Here is a 17,040-nt window from a genome sequence, read left to right on the forward strand (position 1 = left end):
TGCCACATGATTACTGTCCCATAAATAAATTCTACACTATGGTCTCTACAATGCCTCCAGTTAGAATAATGAGGTGATTTTTTTTTTCTTTTTAAATGGAACTTAAGAGGTGTGCCTCACAGAATTAATCCCAAGTGTTGTTGGGGTTTTCTTTTATTTTTGTTGTGTGTGAGTGCATACACTTGAGGCAAATTGAACCCAGGTCCTCACAGCATGCTGGGCAAGCTCTCTACCATTGAATTGTACACCCCTAGACTCCCAAGTATATCTTGGTTGTGACCGTGGTCACATGAATTTACATAAAACTAAATATGGAAAATCCAAATAAGCTTGGTGGATTGTTTTAATGTTACCATTGGGAGAGGCAGGTGAAGGGTACATAAGATAGATATTGTATTATTTCTTCAAATTACATGTGAATCGACCAGTCAGAATGGCAGTCATTGAGAATACAAACAATAATAAGTGCTGGAGAGGAGGTGGACAAAAAGGCACAGTTTTACACTTGTTGGTGGGACTGTAAATTATTATAACCACTATGGAAATCAGTATGGAGGTTCCTCAAAAAACTAGGCATGCCACCACATGACCCAGCTATATCACTCCTGGGTGTCTAGCCTAAAGAATTAAGTCCAGCAGGTGGCACATACCTGTAATTCCAGCAGCTTGGGAGGCTAAGGCAGGAGGATCATCAGTTCAAAGCCAGCCTCAGCAATTTATCAAGACCTTGTCTCTAAATAAAATAAAGAATGGGGCTATGGCTCAGTGGTTAAGCACCCCTGGGTTCAAGCCCTGGTACCAACCAATAAATAAAATAAAGAATTAAAGACATCATAATAGAGCAATACGTGCATACCCATGTTTATAACAGCACAATTCATAATAGCCAAACTAGGGAACCAGCCTAGGTATCCATCAGCAGAAGAATGGATAAAGAAAATGTGGTCTACATACATATTGGAGTTTTATTCAGCTATAAAAAAATGAAATTTTATCATTTGTAGGAAAAGTAGATGGAATTTGGGACCATTACGTTAAGTGAAATAAACCAAAGTCAGAAGGTCAAGGGTTCTATATTTTCTGTCTAATGTGGAAGCCAGAGAGGAATAAGGAAAAGAAAGTGTGAGCGGGGCACGGTAGCGCACGCCTATAATCCCAGCAGCTTGGGAAACTGAGGCAGCAGGATCAAGAGTTCAAAGCCAGTCTCTGCAACAGTGAGGCACTAAGCAACTGCGTACCTGTCTCTAAATAAAAATACAAAAAAAAAAAGGGCTAGAGATGTGGCTCAGTGGTTGAGTGCCCCTGAATTCAATCCCCCGTACCCGCTTCGCACCAAAGAAGAAAAAAAGAAAGTGTGTTCGTGGGGGGGGGGGGTGATCCCATGAAAAGCAAAGGGAGATCAGAATTGAGGAAGGGGATCAGGAGTGGGAGGTGGAGAGGGAGTGCTGGGCAGGGATATCAGCCAAATTACATCGTTACATCATATCCATATGTAACAAATCCAATGTGCATAGCTACAATGAACAAATAAAGAGTTTAAGAAGTGGATAGATGGATGTGATAAAAGAAAAGATAAAAAGACAGTGTTAGGGCTGGGGTTGTGACTCAGCAGTAGAGTGCTAGCCTAGCATATGAGTCACTGAGTTCATTCCTCAGCACCACATAAAAATATATAAAGGTATTGTGTCCATCTACAATTCCAAAAAAAAAAAAAAAAAGACAAATGTTAATTCTGGTGTGCTTATTGGAATTTACAGAAGGCTCCCTGTCCCTGTTGCTCTCCTTTCCCCACCCCTACCCCCCAAAACTGGTATTGACTTAATTCTCAACTCTTACCTGCCACTGAAATCCAAACCATAGATACACTACATAGCAGAAACAGTGATTTTGTTGCTGCCTTATATCCATCATTATTATATGAAGCCCCAAAGTCCTTTTTAACATTTTATATTCACTATGTAATCCTCAGGTTACCCAACTGCCACTTGAAAGGCTCATACTTTTTCAATTTATTTCTTAAAATTTAGGTGCAAATTTATAGTCACTTTGTTAAACATCATTTTGCTGAAGGTTTTTTTTTTTTAATTTCACATTAGGCATCCCTCCAATTTAGCATTACTTCAATATTTATAAGGCTGCTGTCTATATTGACATTAATAAATATGCTAAAGGGACTGGACCAAGACTTATGTGACCTGCTATGAGACAGATACCCTCTCAAAATCATAAATCCTTTCTTTAGCATTCTTGAGGTTATGTTGTTGAGCACGTCTGTCCATGCTGTCAACACATCTAGATTTCTGTATCCTATTTGTTACATCATCACCAACTACTGTCAAACATCTTATGAAATTACTAACATCTTGTGACTGCAAGACATTACCCATAATTTGTCAGCCTTGCATCCTCTTGGGAAGAGTTTAGTATGACATTAAACTAGTGTGGACTCCTGAGAACTCATGACTTGGATGGAATTTGCAGAGGTAGAATATGTTTGTCACGATCTGTCTTGACTCCTTTTGGAAAGCTAGAGACATATTTGGTCTCTGTTGCTTCTCTTTGAACTTTTTTATCCAGCAGATAGTGTTGTGGGCCTGCAGAGAATACAACTCCAGAGGACCTATGTTGAAAAGTGCACTACCCACAGGTGTTTGTTCCACTTTTACAAATCTGACACATCCTTGGAAAGGGAAGAGAGAGGGGAAACTGAAGGTACTTCTGCTTTGGCTTTGTCAACAGTGAATGAGTTAATAAATAAAAGTCAAACTAACCCACTTTCAAATAATCAATAGCTAATCTTTATGAACTAGAGCTCAAATTATTTGTTTTGTTCTAAGAAGAAAAGAGACTTACACTCAAAATGTGTTATAGGATGAGGTTCTAAATTTTTACTTTTACCTTTCTAATTAGTGGATAAATCAGTTGGTAGGGTCAGACTTTCCATAAATCTTTTTCATGAGGTAATTTTTAAAAATATTTTTATTAGTTATTGATGGGCCTTTATTTATTTATATGTGGTGCTGCAACTCGAACCCAGTGCCTCGCACATGCTAGACAAGCACTCTACCACTGAGCCACAACCCCAGCACCATGTGATAATTTTTAAAAGGTAAGGGGATGACAATACAATTCACAATAGCCAAGTTATGGAACCAATCTAGGTACCGTCAGCAGACAAATTTGTTAGAGTCTGTAAACAAGTTTGGATGGCGCCTGGCAAAATGCCAGAGGGAGTGGTTTGTAAAGTAACAAAAGCTAGGCATTAAGTGTGGAGATTCCTTATTGGTTGACTGCTGTATCAAGTTTATGCTAATTAAGATAAGCTGTGTGGAATGTATAAATATTGCTCCAGTCCTACAATAAACGGCTCCTACTCCTGCTGTATCAACGTACACAAGTTGTTCGTCACCCCCCAGTTAGTTTGCTGCAGCCGGACTGTGGCACAAATTGATAAAGAAAACGTGGTATGCATATACAATGGAGTTCCACTCAGCCATAAAGAAGAATGAAATTATGTCATTTGCTGGTCAATAAATGAAAGTGGAGATCATCATGCTAAGTGAAATAAGCCAGACTCAGACAAAGATTGAATTTTTTTTTGGCGGGGGGGGGGGGGGGGGGGCGGGGGGGTGCTCTCATGAAAATAAACAGGAGACCAATATAGAGTAAAGAAAGGGTTAAGGATGAGAGGGCATAGGGAAGAAATGGAAAATGAAAATACAAAATTATGCTATGTATATGAACATGAGTCCCATTTACATATATGATTATAATGCATTAACTAAAATAATAATGAGATCAGTAGAGTGTAACAAGCTGATGGGGGAAAGATGATGGGGGAAGAGAAGCTACTGGGGAATGAGATTGGTCAAATAATGTACATGTACAAATATGGCATAATGAATCCCATTTCTATACATAATTATAACACCAATAAAATATTTTAAAAAGGGTGTAGCTCAAAGGTAGAGTGAATGTTCAGCATGAGGCTCCAGGTTCACTAAAAATGGTAACTATCATTCAAAGAGTGCCTACTATGTACTAGGTGAGTAATATGAATGAATTTAGGTCCTCTCAGGAAATGTGCCTGTTGTGCATATTATACCATTTTACACACGAAGACACCAACACCCAAAGGAGTCAGATAACTTTCCTGAGGTCATTGAGCACAGTTGTCCATTGAAGGAAATTTCTACTCATGGGGAAAAGCACTTGTAGCAGAGAGTGGTTTGCACTGGGGCAGGGAGGGCATGTATGATATATTAATTATATGTCCATCATGCTGGGTTTGTTTTCACACCGGGGATTGAACCCACTGAACTACATCCCAAGCCCTTTATGTATATATTTTTTTATTGTTAGAGAGGGTCTCAGTAAGCTGGCCTTGAACTTGTGATCCTCCTGCCCCAGCCTCCTGAATCACTGGGATTACAGGTATGCCCAATGAACCCAATAATAAACCCAATTAAAAGAAGAAGAAAAACCTGGGTGTGGTAATGTATACTTGTAATCCCAGCAACTTGGGAAGCTGAAGCAGGAGGATCCTCAAGTTTGAAGCCAACCTCAGCAACTTAGCAAGGCCCTAAGCAACTTAGCGAGATCTGGTCTCAAAATTAAAAGATAAATAAAAGTGAGAGGAGGGCTAAGAATACAGCTTAGTGATTAAGCTCTCCTGGGTTAAATTCCCAGTACCAGCAAAAAAAAAAAAAAAAAAAAAAGATTTTAAAATAATTTGGCCTTGTCAAGTTTTCTTTCTGGCAACTAAAAGGATTAAATAAGTAGTGAATAGGAATAGATAGATCAAGATCTATATTATGCAATAAATATAGATACATATCAATACCTAATTTTTTAAGTCAGGAATCACTAAAAGAAAGAGGGAATATTTACCTGAAGCCATGGTTAAAAAAAAAAAAAAGTTTTTATTTTTATTTTTAAAGAGAGAGAGAGAGAGAGAATTTTTTAATATTTTTTTTTTTTAGTTTTCGGTGGACACAACATCTTTATTTGTATGTGGTACTGAGGATTGAACCCAGTGCCACACGCATGCCAGGCGAGCTCACTACCACTTGAGCCACATCCCCAGCCCGAAGTTTTTAAATTTTAAGATACAGTTTTAGAAAGAATTCATTGACTTGGGTAGCTCCATGGTAGAGTATATGCTTAACATGTGCAAAACCCAAGGTTCAATTCCTAGTTCTGGAAAAAAAAATTCCTTTTTTGGCGGGGACAGGGGGCTACCAGAGATTGAACTCAGGGGCACTCACCCACTGAGCCACATCCTCAGCCCTCTTTTGTATTTTATTTAGAGCAGGATCTCCCTGAGTTGTTTAGCACCTCCTTGTTGCTAAGGCTGGCTTTGAACTCACTAAACTCCTGCCTCAGCCTCCCGAGCTGCTGGGATTACAGGCGTGCATCACCACTCCTGGTTTTGGAAAAAAAATTTCAATGACTATTTTTTAAAGTAACATAGCCAGTGAGTAAGATTTCCTAAGCACTTCTTACTTGCCCAATTAAGGGAGAAGGGGTGTCAAGGAATATAAAAGATGCAGGAAATATGAAAATTAACTCTAGTTGTAAGAAAAAATTAATAAAATCCATGAAAAAAATAACAGCACAATTAAGTGCTAAACAGCTTCTAACTATAAGTGCCAGCAGGAGAGAAATGAAAGTGAAGAGAATAAAAAAATAAAAAGCCATTAGTGACATCTTCCTTTTTTCTTTCTTTTTCTTTTTGGTACCGAGGATTGAACTCAGGGGCACTTGACCACTGAAGCACATCCCCAGCCCCATCTGTTTGAATTTTATTTACAGACAGGTTCTCACTGAGTTGCTTAGCACCTTCACCCTTGCTGAGGCTGGCTTTGAATCCGTGATCCTCCTGCTTCAGCCTCCCAAGCACCACCACACCCAGCTCTTTTCTTTTTCATCTTGCATTGTGGAAATTTTAAATAGACACAAAAGTGGAACTTTTTTTTTTTCACCCATCACCCACTGTCCCCCCCAAAATATCTCAAAGGCATATTTAAGCCATAATGACTAAGTTGGAGATGGAGAGGAAGTTGAGGGAGGGTTCAGCAAGTGGAGACCCAGGAGTGAAGACTGCCCGTTGACAGGACAGTCCTTCATGGGAATGTTGAAAAGCCTCAGGAATGGAAAGCAGAACTCTTCGTGAGGATAGAAGGTTCCTGACAATGTTGAAGTCAGGTTCTGAAAGATCGTCCTCATGTCTGAAGGGGCACTCTAATTGTAGTCCTACCCCCCAATTATCTGAAGGGTGGACCTTGAGGTTGTGGAGGGATCGTAGCCACTGCTGGTAGGGACAGAGATGAAGGTATGATTCACTGTGGTAGTTAAAGTCAAGGAGGACAAGAGGACCAGTAGAGGAACTGAAGGGCCACAGAAACAGAGGAATCATCTACATGGACATTTGAATAGTAAAGATTTATCAAGGTAGTACATACCTGTCCTCCAGCTGCGTGGGAGACTGAGGCAGGAAGATGGGGAGTTTGAGGCTAGCCTGGGAAATTTAGTGACATCCTGTCTCAACATAAGAAGGGCTAGAGGTATAGCTTAGTGGTAGATCACCCCTAAGTTCTATCCCCAGTAGCAGATATATATATATATATGTATATATATATATATATATCACCAGATGGGGCACAGACTGCTACAGGGAATGAAGGGGCATGACTTGACTATCAGCAAATGATTTCACTGAGGGCATGTGCCCAGAACATAGCAGCTTTACGGTACAGTTTTTTAGAAGGTGGGAGACAGCTGGTCGTCTGGAAGGGTTGGTGGGAGCCAGGAGGTCTTCTTCCCTTACCCACTATGGTAGCCTGGCAGAGTGGGAGGAGAAATGAGCCTGCACCCAGGGCTGAGGCACAGGAAAAGACCTGGGCAGAGCCAGGCCTCCATGCGAGCCAGCTGCATCAGGAAACATTTGGAGAGGAGGTTGCAGACTGAGTGGTTCTGCTGATGCTTGAGGGTTTCAGAGTGGAGAAGGGGAGGGAGATGAGGATCTGCAGAAACTATGGAGGGAACCAGTGAAACACCTGGGAGATTTGGCCATCTGGGCTGATTGGCATGAGCAGAGGGAAAGGGCTGGGGCGTATCTCAGTGGTGGAGCATTTGCCTAGCATGCACTAGCCCCTGGACTCCATCCTCAGCGCGGCATATAGAAAAAATGCTTTAAAAGGCAGATGCTGTCCAGGAAGAGAGACGATGGCACAGCTCAGGAGGGGAGGACTCGGAGACATCCACAAGGAAGTGAGGATGGTGTCAAAAACAACTCCTGGAGCTCCACCTAAGTAACCTAGTGGAGCTTGATGGATAAATGGGAGTGAAGGAGCAGGCAAGGGGAAGCAATGAGTCTCATTAGGGCAGGTTGCAGCTGAGATGCCCTGTTAGTTATAAGAGCTACTATAACAAATTACTATAAATTTGGTGGCTTCGATCAAGACAATTTTTTATTTCTCTCTCACAGTTCTGGAAGCCAGAAATCTGAAATCCAGGTGTGGGCTGGGCTGTGCCCACTCTGGAGTCACTGGGAGAGACTATTTCTTTGCCCTTGCAGTTTCTGCTGGCAGCTGGCATTCAAACAGCTTTGGATTTGTAAGGACATTGAGTTAGCAGCACAGAGCTCCCATGCACCCCACCCCTAGCCTCCCCAGATTACATATCATGGCACATTTGTTGCAGTTAATTACCAACATGGGTGCCTTATTATTAACAGATGTATCTTTGGGATTCCTTTAGTTTTCCCCTAATGTCCTTCTTTCAGTCCTGGGATCCCATTTAGGGTACCCTGTTGCATTTAGTCCTATTGTCTTCTTGGGTACCCTGAAGAGGCTGGTGTTAATTTACTCAAGCATGTCTCGCCACAGAGCTTAGAAGCATGTGCACCAGTTCACGGTGGCTGAGCCATCAAGGGGACTGAAGTTAGCCTTCCCGGAGCTCAGACTCTTTCTTTGTTGACACCGAGACCCTGACTTTATTTCTGTCCTTCACCTGGGCATGCAAGCCCCTCTCTGGCCTGCAAGCAATTGGACATGTGCAGGTGTGTCATGACCACTGTGGAGATCTCTCCCTCCCTCTCTCCCAGCCCACTCCACAACCACAAAACATATAGGTAGTCTTCATGTCCTTAGCACTGAAATAATTCGGATACTATGCTGGAAGGGAAAGAGGCCTGGAAATTAAGCTACTGCTGCTTCAGTTTTGGAGGACTGCTTAAGTGGGATTTGGGAAATTCCTTCACTGGCTGCTGGCCAAAATATTTGCTTCAATTGAATGTGTCACTAAACTATTTGACCAGCAACGAAAACAACAGGAAGAAAGTAAAGGAGGACAACTGTTCAAAAAGATAGTAGGGTTTTTCCTTGTACAGACAATTTCTTCCAAGCCAATGTAGGAAGATTCTAAAAATTTAGTTGATTATGATAATTTTCTTTTGTTTGTTTTTCCTGCAATACTGAGGATTGAACCCAGGGCCTTGATCATGCTGGGCAAGTGCTCTACCACTGAGTTACATCCCAATTTGTGGTAATTCTTCATGTTTGCATAATTACATATATGGAAACCCCACAGGAAATATTTTGTGATTTTCATCTTATTAAAAGTAAATTTGAGCCAGGCACAGTGGTGCACTCTGTAATCCCAGCAGTTTGGCAGGAGGATCGCAAGTTCAAAGCCAGCCTCAGCAAAAGCAAGGTAGGTGCTAAGCAACTCAGTGAGACCCTGTCTCTAAATAAAATACAAAAGGAGGGAAAGAGGCCTGGAAACTAAGTCACTGCTGCTTCAGTTTTGGAGGACTGAAGTGGGCTGGGGGGTGTGGCTTAGTGGCCAAGTGCCCCTGAGTTCAATCGCTGGAATAATAATAATAACAACAACAAGAAGAAGAAGTAAATTTGGGCCGGGTGTGGTTGCCCATGCCTGTATTCCCAGTAGCTTGGGAGGCTGAGACAGGAGAAACACAAGTTTCAGACTACCCTCAGCAATTTAGCAAGACTATTAGCAACTTAGTGAGGTTCCAAGCAACTTAGCGAGACCCTGTCTCAAAATAAAAGGAGCTGGGGATGTGGCTCAATGGCTAAGCACCTCTGGGCTAAATCTCTGGTAGCAATAAATAAATAAAGAACTGAGGGGCTGGGGTCTTACCTGGGTGTGAGGCCCTGGCTTCAATCCACAACACGAAAATTAAAGTTTTATTTTAGAAAGATAGTACAGAGAGATCTCATGCTTTTTTTCCTTAGTTTCTCTGAATATTAATGACAGCACTTTTATAACTGTCTTTCTAAGGTGCTTTTGCCAAAACTAGAAATGAACATCACTTCATTACTATTAACAAAACTCTTGACTTTATTTGATTTCCTGAGTTTGCCCATGCTGTCCTCTATCAGAGGTTCCTACCCAGGAGACCACATTTGATTTAGCCATTGAGCCTCCATTCCATGACAGTTTCTCTTTTGTTATTGCTGTTGCTCTTTGCAGTACTGGGGATAGAACCCAGGGCCTTGCACATGCTGGGCAAACACTCTACCCCTGAGCTACTGAGTTACACACCCCCAATACCTCTTTGCTTTTCTTAACCCTGAAAGATCGATGGTTAGGTCAGGTATTTGTAGAATGTCCATTACTTGTGTTTGCCTGATATTTTCTTATAAACTGTCTGGGATGGTGGGATTTAGGAAAGAGGGTCTACTGCATCTCTTCATGTCAGTGCTATCCATGTAACTTACCACTGGTGATAGCTACCTTGAGGGTGAGGGGAAGGTAGCCATTCTCAGGTTTCTTTACTGGGAAGAAGAAATTCTCATCCTGTCCTGCAGACCATACAGTTGGCAGGACCCCAGTTGAGGATGAGCAAGGGGTATCCCCAGAGGGAAGGTGCCTGGAGTCAACACTATCACTGAATTGGAGGCATCTGGGCAAGTGCACCTGGTCAGCACTGGAGCTCACCACTCAGCCTGCCAAGCAACCATGGCTGTTAGGTACGTTTCTCAGGTAGAGGACAAGAGTAGCTAGGACAGTTGTCACTTTTGGTAGCCAATTTAGGAAAAATATTTAAGACTTTCTTAGTTCTCCCATCCCTCTATATCCCTGTATGCTTCTCCTGAACTTATGCATCTAACATGTCTTGCAGCTGCTGCATCTTTACATAGCTTCTCTTATCTTCTAAAGCACAAATTCTCTAACAATCCAGCAAATACATTGCAAAGGTCTATGCAAAACTCCTTGTTTCTTTGTTGTTTTTTTTCACTTAGTTTGATATATTGGGGCGGGGGATGGCAATTATGGACTGAGGACTGGCCACCTGTTCTTGTAAATAACAGCTTATTGGCACTCTGCCATGTTCATTCATTTACCTACTACCTATGGCTGCTCTGCCTATAACAGTTTGGTAATTGCAACAAAAAGACTATTTGACCCACAAAAGCTAAAAAAATAATCTCTTTGGCTCTTCAAGGAAAGGTTTTCTGGCCCCCTATGATACACTAAAGAAATGTCACCCAGACAATCCCAACTACTGGGCTTCCATCCAGGCAGGAGGATTGTAAGTTCCAGGCCATCTTGGGCAACTTAGGCAGACCCTGTCTCAAAGTAAATTAAAAAGGGCTATGGGTGTAGCACAGTGGTAGAACAATTGCCTAGCATATGCAAGGCCCTAGATTCCATCCTCAATGCCACACATGAGAGAGAGAGAGAGAGAGAGAGAGAGAGAAAGAGAGCGCCTTAGGTTATATATCTGGTGTGTTTAATCAAAGGCAAAGCAAAAAGATACCCACCACCAAAAAAGAAAAAAGCCATTGCATTTAAACCATCAGGTTCCACGAGGAGGAATTAACTTAGGCACATCTTCAACATTCATGTCTTTCAGAGATTCTGATAGTGAGATGTGTGCTCCAGTGTGAATCTCAGACAATGCTTCTGAAGGGGTGAGGGGAGGAAGTGCTGGCCTCCCACACACTAGTTCTAACCGCAGCCCAAGTCCCTGAGGTTAATGTGGATTTCCTATTCCTTGCTTCTGGCCACTTGAGTGACAATGAGGTAGTCATTACACAATTAGCTACAGTTGGGTTGTTGGTGTAACCCAATGACAGCGTGTGCTTAGCATTTATGAGTCCTTAAATTCAATCCCTAGCACCAAAGATAAATAGCTAAAGCCATACATTAGCCAAAGTCTGGGGTCAGTGATTATATTTAGTCCTTTTTTGTTAGATATCTGAGATTTGACAGTCTTGAGTAAATGAGGACTCCAGGGCATATAGTCATCCTGGAAATAATAATCACTTTATTTTACTCTATTAGCATGATGTGTTACAGAAAGAACCATTAGGTTAAAAATTGAACAACATTTTGAAATGTAACATATTTACTTGAGGGTCCATTCCAGTCACCCCATCTAACATGCACACACGCACACACACACTTCCTTGAAAACATAGTTTGTTTCAACAAGGCACAGAATCCAGCCATTAGTGACCCATCTCCACTTCTCCAAAGTGGATTCCATGTTGCTTCAAGATGCTGGGGTCAGCTGGGTGTGATGGTGCACACTTATAATTACAGCTACTCGGGAGGCTGAGGCAGGAGGATTTAGAGGTCAAGGCCAGCTTGGGCAACTTAGCAAGTCCCTGTCTCAAATTTAAAAAGGGCTGAGGGTTGTAGCTCAGTGATAAAGCACACCTGGGTTCAATCCCCAGTGCTGACAAGAAAGAAAGGAAGGAAGGAGAAAATGAACAAAAGATGGTGGATGAGAGGATCCCTTTCCTTGGTCTGATGTTTTTAGATACTCTTGGTGACTAAGAAATGAATCTCAACTTTCCGTCTTGAGGAAGAGTTCCTGGAGTAACCTCTCTGGGTTTGATTCTCAACTCCACCCTCAGTGGCCTTGGACTAGTTGCCTCACCTCCTCTGATAAGTGATATAGGGATAAAAGAGATGAGCCACAAGTGGGGAGGTAAGGGTAAGCAAGATGAGGTACATTAAGTACCTAATGCTGCTGGCTCATGGAAGGCAGTCAGATAATAATTTTGATGCCCCTCCTCTTTCAGTCATACTATCCCTCTCCTTGCCACGTCTTAGAGGAAGGGCATGTCCTAAGATTCTTGTGCTTCATCAAATGAGGTCAGTGCCCAATAACACCCAAAATCAGGCTCTCTGGGCTCTAAGCCCACATTCAAAAGCCCATTTCTTGTGTGGAATATCGGTGGAGCTGCTGGGGAAGGGTTTTATGCCAAGACACAAGCCACTACTACATGCTTTACTCTGCTAAAGCTCCCCAGGCAAACCCCCAGCAGTTTTGTCTATTCCATTCCACAAGGTCAGACAATGCAGATTTAATCCAGGCTGGAGAGGGTAGCCAAAGCAGATTGCAGCCCTTGCATCCCATTAACATTCTCCTCCGAAGTAGCAGTCCTTCATTTCTTTGTAGGGGGGTGCTACAGGAAAGTGGAACTCACTCTGAGGATATTCTCATTGATTTTCCTAGGGGACCAGATATTCCTGGAAGCTGAATTGTCGGCACCCACCACCACCACCACAGCACGGGGCAACCCACAGTAGGTGACTGATAGACAGAAGTCGGGTATGAACCTTCCAGGCCCCTGTACCATCAGATAACCCTGAGAGTAGTTGTGATGGATGCTCTCCACAGCAGATTATGACTGGCCATGGTACATCAGCTGCCCATTGGGAGGCCAGCATAGGGAGGAACTGAGAGGCCTCTGGCCAACAAAGAATTGAATCCTGCCAAAAAATAGAGAGGCTGGGAAATGGATCCTTCCCTGGTGGTGGTATTGATGTCTTTCAACTTTAGTAGAAGATGCAATATTTAAGAACCTCTGCACATTCAGAACTTCATTTAAAATTGAAACATCATTTCAAATTAAAATGGACATATTGGGTTTTCCTCCCCTATACTGGAGATTGAACTCAGGGCCTTGAGCATGTTAGGTAAGCACTCTACCACTGAGCTACATTCCTGGTTGTGAGTATGTATGTGTATGTGTGTGTGGTGTACAGGGGATAAATCCAGGGTCTCGTGTATGGTAGATAAGAGCTCTACTTCTGAGCTGTCTATACCCCTAGCCTGATTATTGAATGTTGATTGAACAAATCATTAACATTATTCATGATTTTCAAAGCACAAAACTTTTTCTAAGTTCAACTTGGCTATCAATCAAGTATGTAACTTTTTTCTATAATTCCATGAAGTTAATTCTTTTATGTGGGTACAAAAAAATGTGTGTGTGTGTGTGTGTGTGTGCGCGCGCGCGCGCGTGCTTTCAAAACTACGCCAGAGAGACAACTGAACTCAAATACATACTTGAGCCTCAGGTCTCAAACTCATTACCTTACTTTTTGGGTATTAGAAATTTTCTTTGAAAACAAAACTTTTTGTTTTCCCGTTTAGAACCAGAGTCCAAATGTCAGCATCAGAATAAGGTCAACTGAACTGAAACCCTGACATTCTTTTTGTTATGAAGAATGATAGATTTGCACATTTGAGCACAATGGTTTCTTACCATGAAGGAATATAGAATTACCTATGCTTTCATGCATATCCAAAAATGAAAAAAAATGTGGATTTACATGCAAAACACCTTACTTGACATTAACTTAACTTTGAACTATCCCTGATGGTTCTTGCCTATTTGTGGCAATTAGTCTTAATCATTCAACATTTAAATGAACAGTATTTGCTGATCACATCACAATGAGCTTTCAAAACATTTCTGGTCTCCTATTCTTTTTACTTGGTGTTTATTCCATCACGAAGGTCAGTTTCAACTTTTGAGCTAGACTAAAATTGTTTCTGTTGGTAAATTTACGTCATCAGGCTGTCATCAATGGTTCTTTCTTTCTGGAATGGATGTGGGCCAGCAAATTGAGCTGTGAATTGAAAATTGAATTGCTGTGAGGCAAATCCTGTTTTGCCTTCCATCAGAGCTTTATTCTCACAGTTAACAACTGACTGGTTGACTTCCATTGAGAAAGCATTTAAGATGGTGCTTGAAGAAAATCATTAAAAATGCTTTAAGATGGTGGAGAATATGGTAGGATTGTTAGCAATGGGGTAAGATCCATTTGAGAGCAGTGAGCAGCCCACCTGGGCCAAGAGCTTCTTCCAGGAGTTTACTACAATGCTGGCCTCCATTTCTATCTCTACTGGGGTAAAAAATCTTTAAGTTTCCTGCAAAGAAAATTGCCAGGGCATTCTGTTTCTCAACATAATATCACTTCAGTTTCTTTCTCCAAGTCCTTATTCATCATCTTCCCCTTCTATTTGTTCTCTTTTGCTCCCAGCATCCTACTTCTGTCTTGGGTTAGTATCAAACGTTTGTCATGCGTTGGAGCTTTCAGAATTTGGAAGGAAGGGTGTTGTTCATCATTTCTAGACCAATACTTCCACTCTTGACTCATCCTTGGTACCAGGTGTGGTAGCATACACCTGTAATCCCAGTAACTTGGGAGGCTAAGGCAGGAGGATCACAAGTTTGAGGCCAGCCTCAGCAACTTAATGAGGCCCTAAACAGTTTAGTGAGAACTTGTCTCAACTCTTTTTTTTTTTTTTTTTTTTTAAGGTCTGGGAATGTAACTTGGTGGGGAAGCATCCCTGGGTTCAATCCCCAGTACAAAAAAAAAAAAAAAAAAAAAAAAAAAGGTTTCTTGACTTATCTGCATGCTAATCAATTATTCTACATCTATTCTGAATCAAGCTCTCCCCATTTCAAATATGGCCTAGGAGTTCCTTTTTTTTTTTTTTTTTTTTTCCCCAGGGGGTAAACAGAAGCTCTAGAGCCTTGCTATTTGGTGCAGGAGCCATAGGCCAGCAGCATTCACATCTCTTGGGAGCTTGCTAGAAATACAGAGCTTGGAGTCCCACCCCAGACATCCTAAATTAGGTCTGCCTTGTAATAAGATCTACATCTGAGTTCACATTAAGTCTGACAAGTACAGCACTGTTCTCAGGCCTGATGTCATCTCAAATGACTCCCTATTTTAAAAAGCGCCATTTATTTATTTATTTGAGATGGGGGTCTTGGTATTTTGCTCAGGCTTGTCTCAAACTCCTAGGCTCAAATTTTCTTCCTGCCTCAGCCTCCTGGGTAGCTAGGACTATAGGTGTGTGCCACTGCATTGACTACAATATAATTGTGCTTGGGGTGGTAACTGGGGATTGGACCCAGGGGTGCTCTACTGTTGAGCTACATCTCAATCCTATTTTATTATTATTATTATCTTTGTTGTTATTGTTATTATTTGTACTGGGAATTGACACCCAATCCCCCTGCCCCCTTTTTAGAGACAGGATCTTGCTAAGTTGCTGAGGCTGGTCTTGAACTGATGATCCTCCTGCTTCAGCCTCCCTAGTTGCTGGGATCATAGACAGGCACCACTGCACTTGCTACAATATAATTTTAAACCACACTCAATCCCTGTATCTTTCCACTCTACTTTGTATTTCTTTTCTTTTCTTTCTTTTGTTTTTCTTTTGGATGTTGTTGGGCCTTTATTTTATTCATTTATTTATATACCATGCTGAGAATCCAACCCAGTGTCTCACACATGCTAGGCAAGCTCTCTACCACTGAGCCACAACCCTAGCCCTCTACTTTGTATTTCTTACCTTTATGACTGGTTAGTTTATTTGTTGCTAGCAATGATTTTGTTCTTTACATGTTCTTCTTTATTAAGGTCTGATAATGTTCCCTATTTATTGGACATAGGTTGTCTCTTTATGTTTGCTCAATTTGCATATAGTACCTTGGTAAATTTATCTTCAACTGAATAGAAAAGCAAGGACGCTGTTGAGTCTGCAATAGATCTGAGAGGGGGCTGTGGCTGGTACTTCCAGGAGAGGAAGGTCAGCCTGACCAATATAGTGAGACCCCCATCTCAAAGAGGGGGTCTTCAGAGAAAGAGAAAATAAATAGTGAGGGTGCAGAGAAACGGGACCTTGAGTGTCCTGTTGATGTGACTATAGATTGATAGAGCTATCATGGAGAAAGAGTATGGAAATCCCTAGAGATATTAAGAAGAGAGCTACCGTGTGACTCAGCAATCATCTTCTGGATATATACCTGAAGGAGGTAAAATCACTTCCTTTATATCTACCTACTGGTTTATCTATAGTGTGAAATAGTATTCAGCCTTTAAAAAGAAGATCCTGGACAGGGGATATAGCTCAATTGATAGAGTGCTTGCCTCACATGCACAAGGCCCCGGAGTTCAATTCCCAGCACCACACACACACACACACACACACACACACACACACACAATAAATAAAGAAGATCCTGCCATTCACAGCATCAATGAACTGGGAGGATATTATGTTAAGTGAAATAAGCCAGACACAGAAAGAAAATGACCATATGATCTCACAGATAAGTGAAATTTAAAATAAAGGAAAAAGCTCAAGCACACAGAGCAGAGAATGAAAGAGTGTCGCCCTGTTCAGGGAGGGTTACTGCAGGAAGTGGACGACATATCTAAGAAGACAAAAGAGCAGACTGAAGAATGAACAAGTTCAGAGATCTGACATCCAACATGATGTCTAAAGTTAATAAAATTGTGTCAGAGATCTTTGTTAAAGAATGGGTTTTAGCTGGGCATGGTGGTGCACTCCTGTAATCCCAGAGGATTGGGAGGCTGAGACAGGAAGATGGCAAGTTCAAGACCAGCTTCAGCAACTTAACAAGATCCTGTCTCAAAATAAAAAGCTGGAGATGTGGCTCAGTGGTTAAGCTCCTCTAGGTTTAATCCCCAGTAAATAAATAAAATTTTACTGGAATACAGCTCTCCCCACACACTAGTATTCTTTACATAGGATTAGGTATCAGTAAGACCCACCTGAAAGGTTCATTCTTCATATTAAATGAGATGATGAATATAAAATTCAGAGCACACTCTGCCCACACTCCATACATTATTTATTTAAGTCTAATTTATAATTTAAATTCACATTACTGCAGACAGTCTCCTCACCATCCATCTGCCCCATCTCCTTCCACCCCTGGATTCTACAGG

This window comes from Callospermophilus lateralis, chromosome Y (genome assembly GCF_048772815.1).
Source record: "Callospermophilus lateralis isolate mCalLat2 chromosome Y, mCalLat2.hap1, whole genome shotgun sequence".
In the NCBI taxonomy this organism is placed as follows: Eukaryota; Metazoa; Chordata; class Mammalia; order Rodentia; family Sciuridae; genus Callospermophilus; species Callospermophilus lateralis.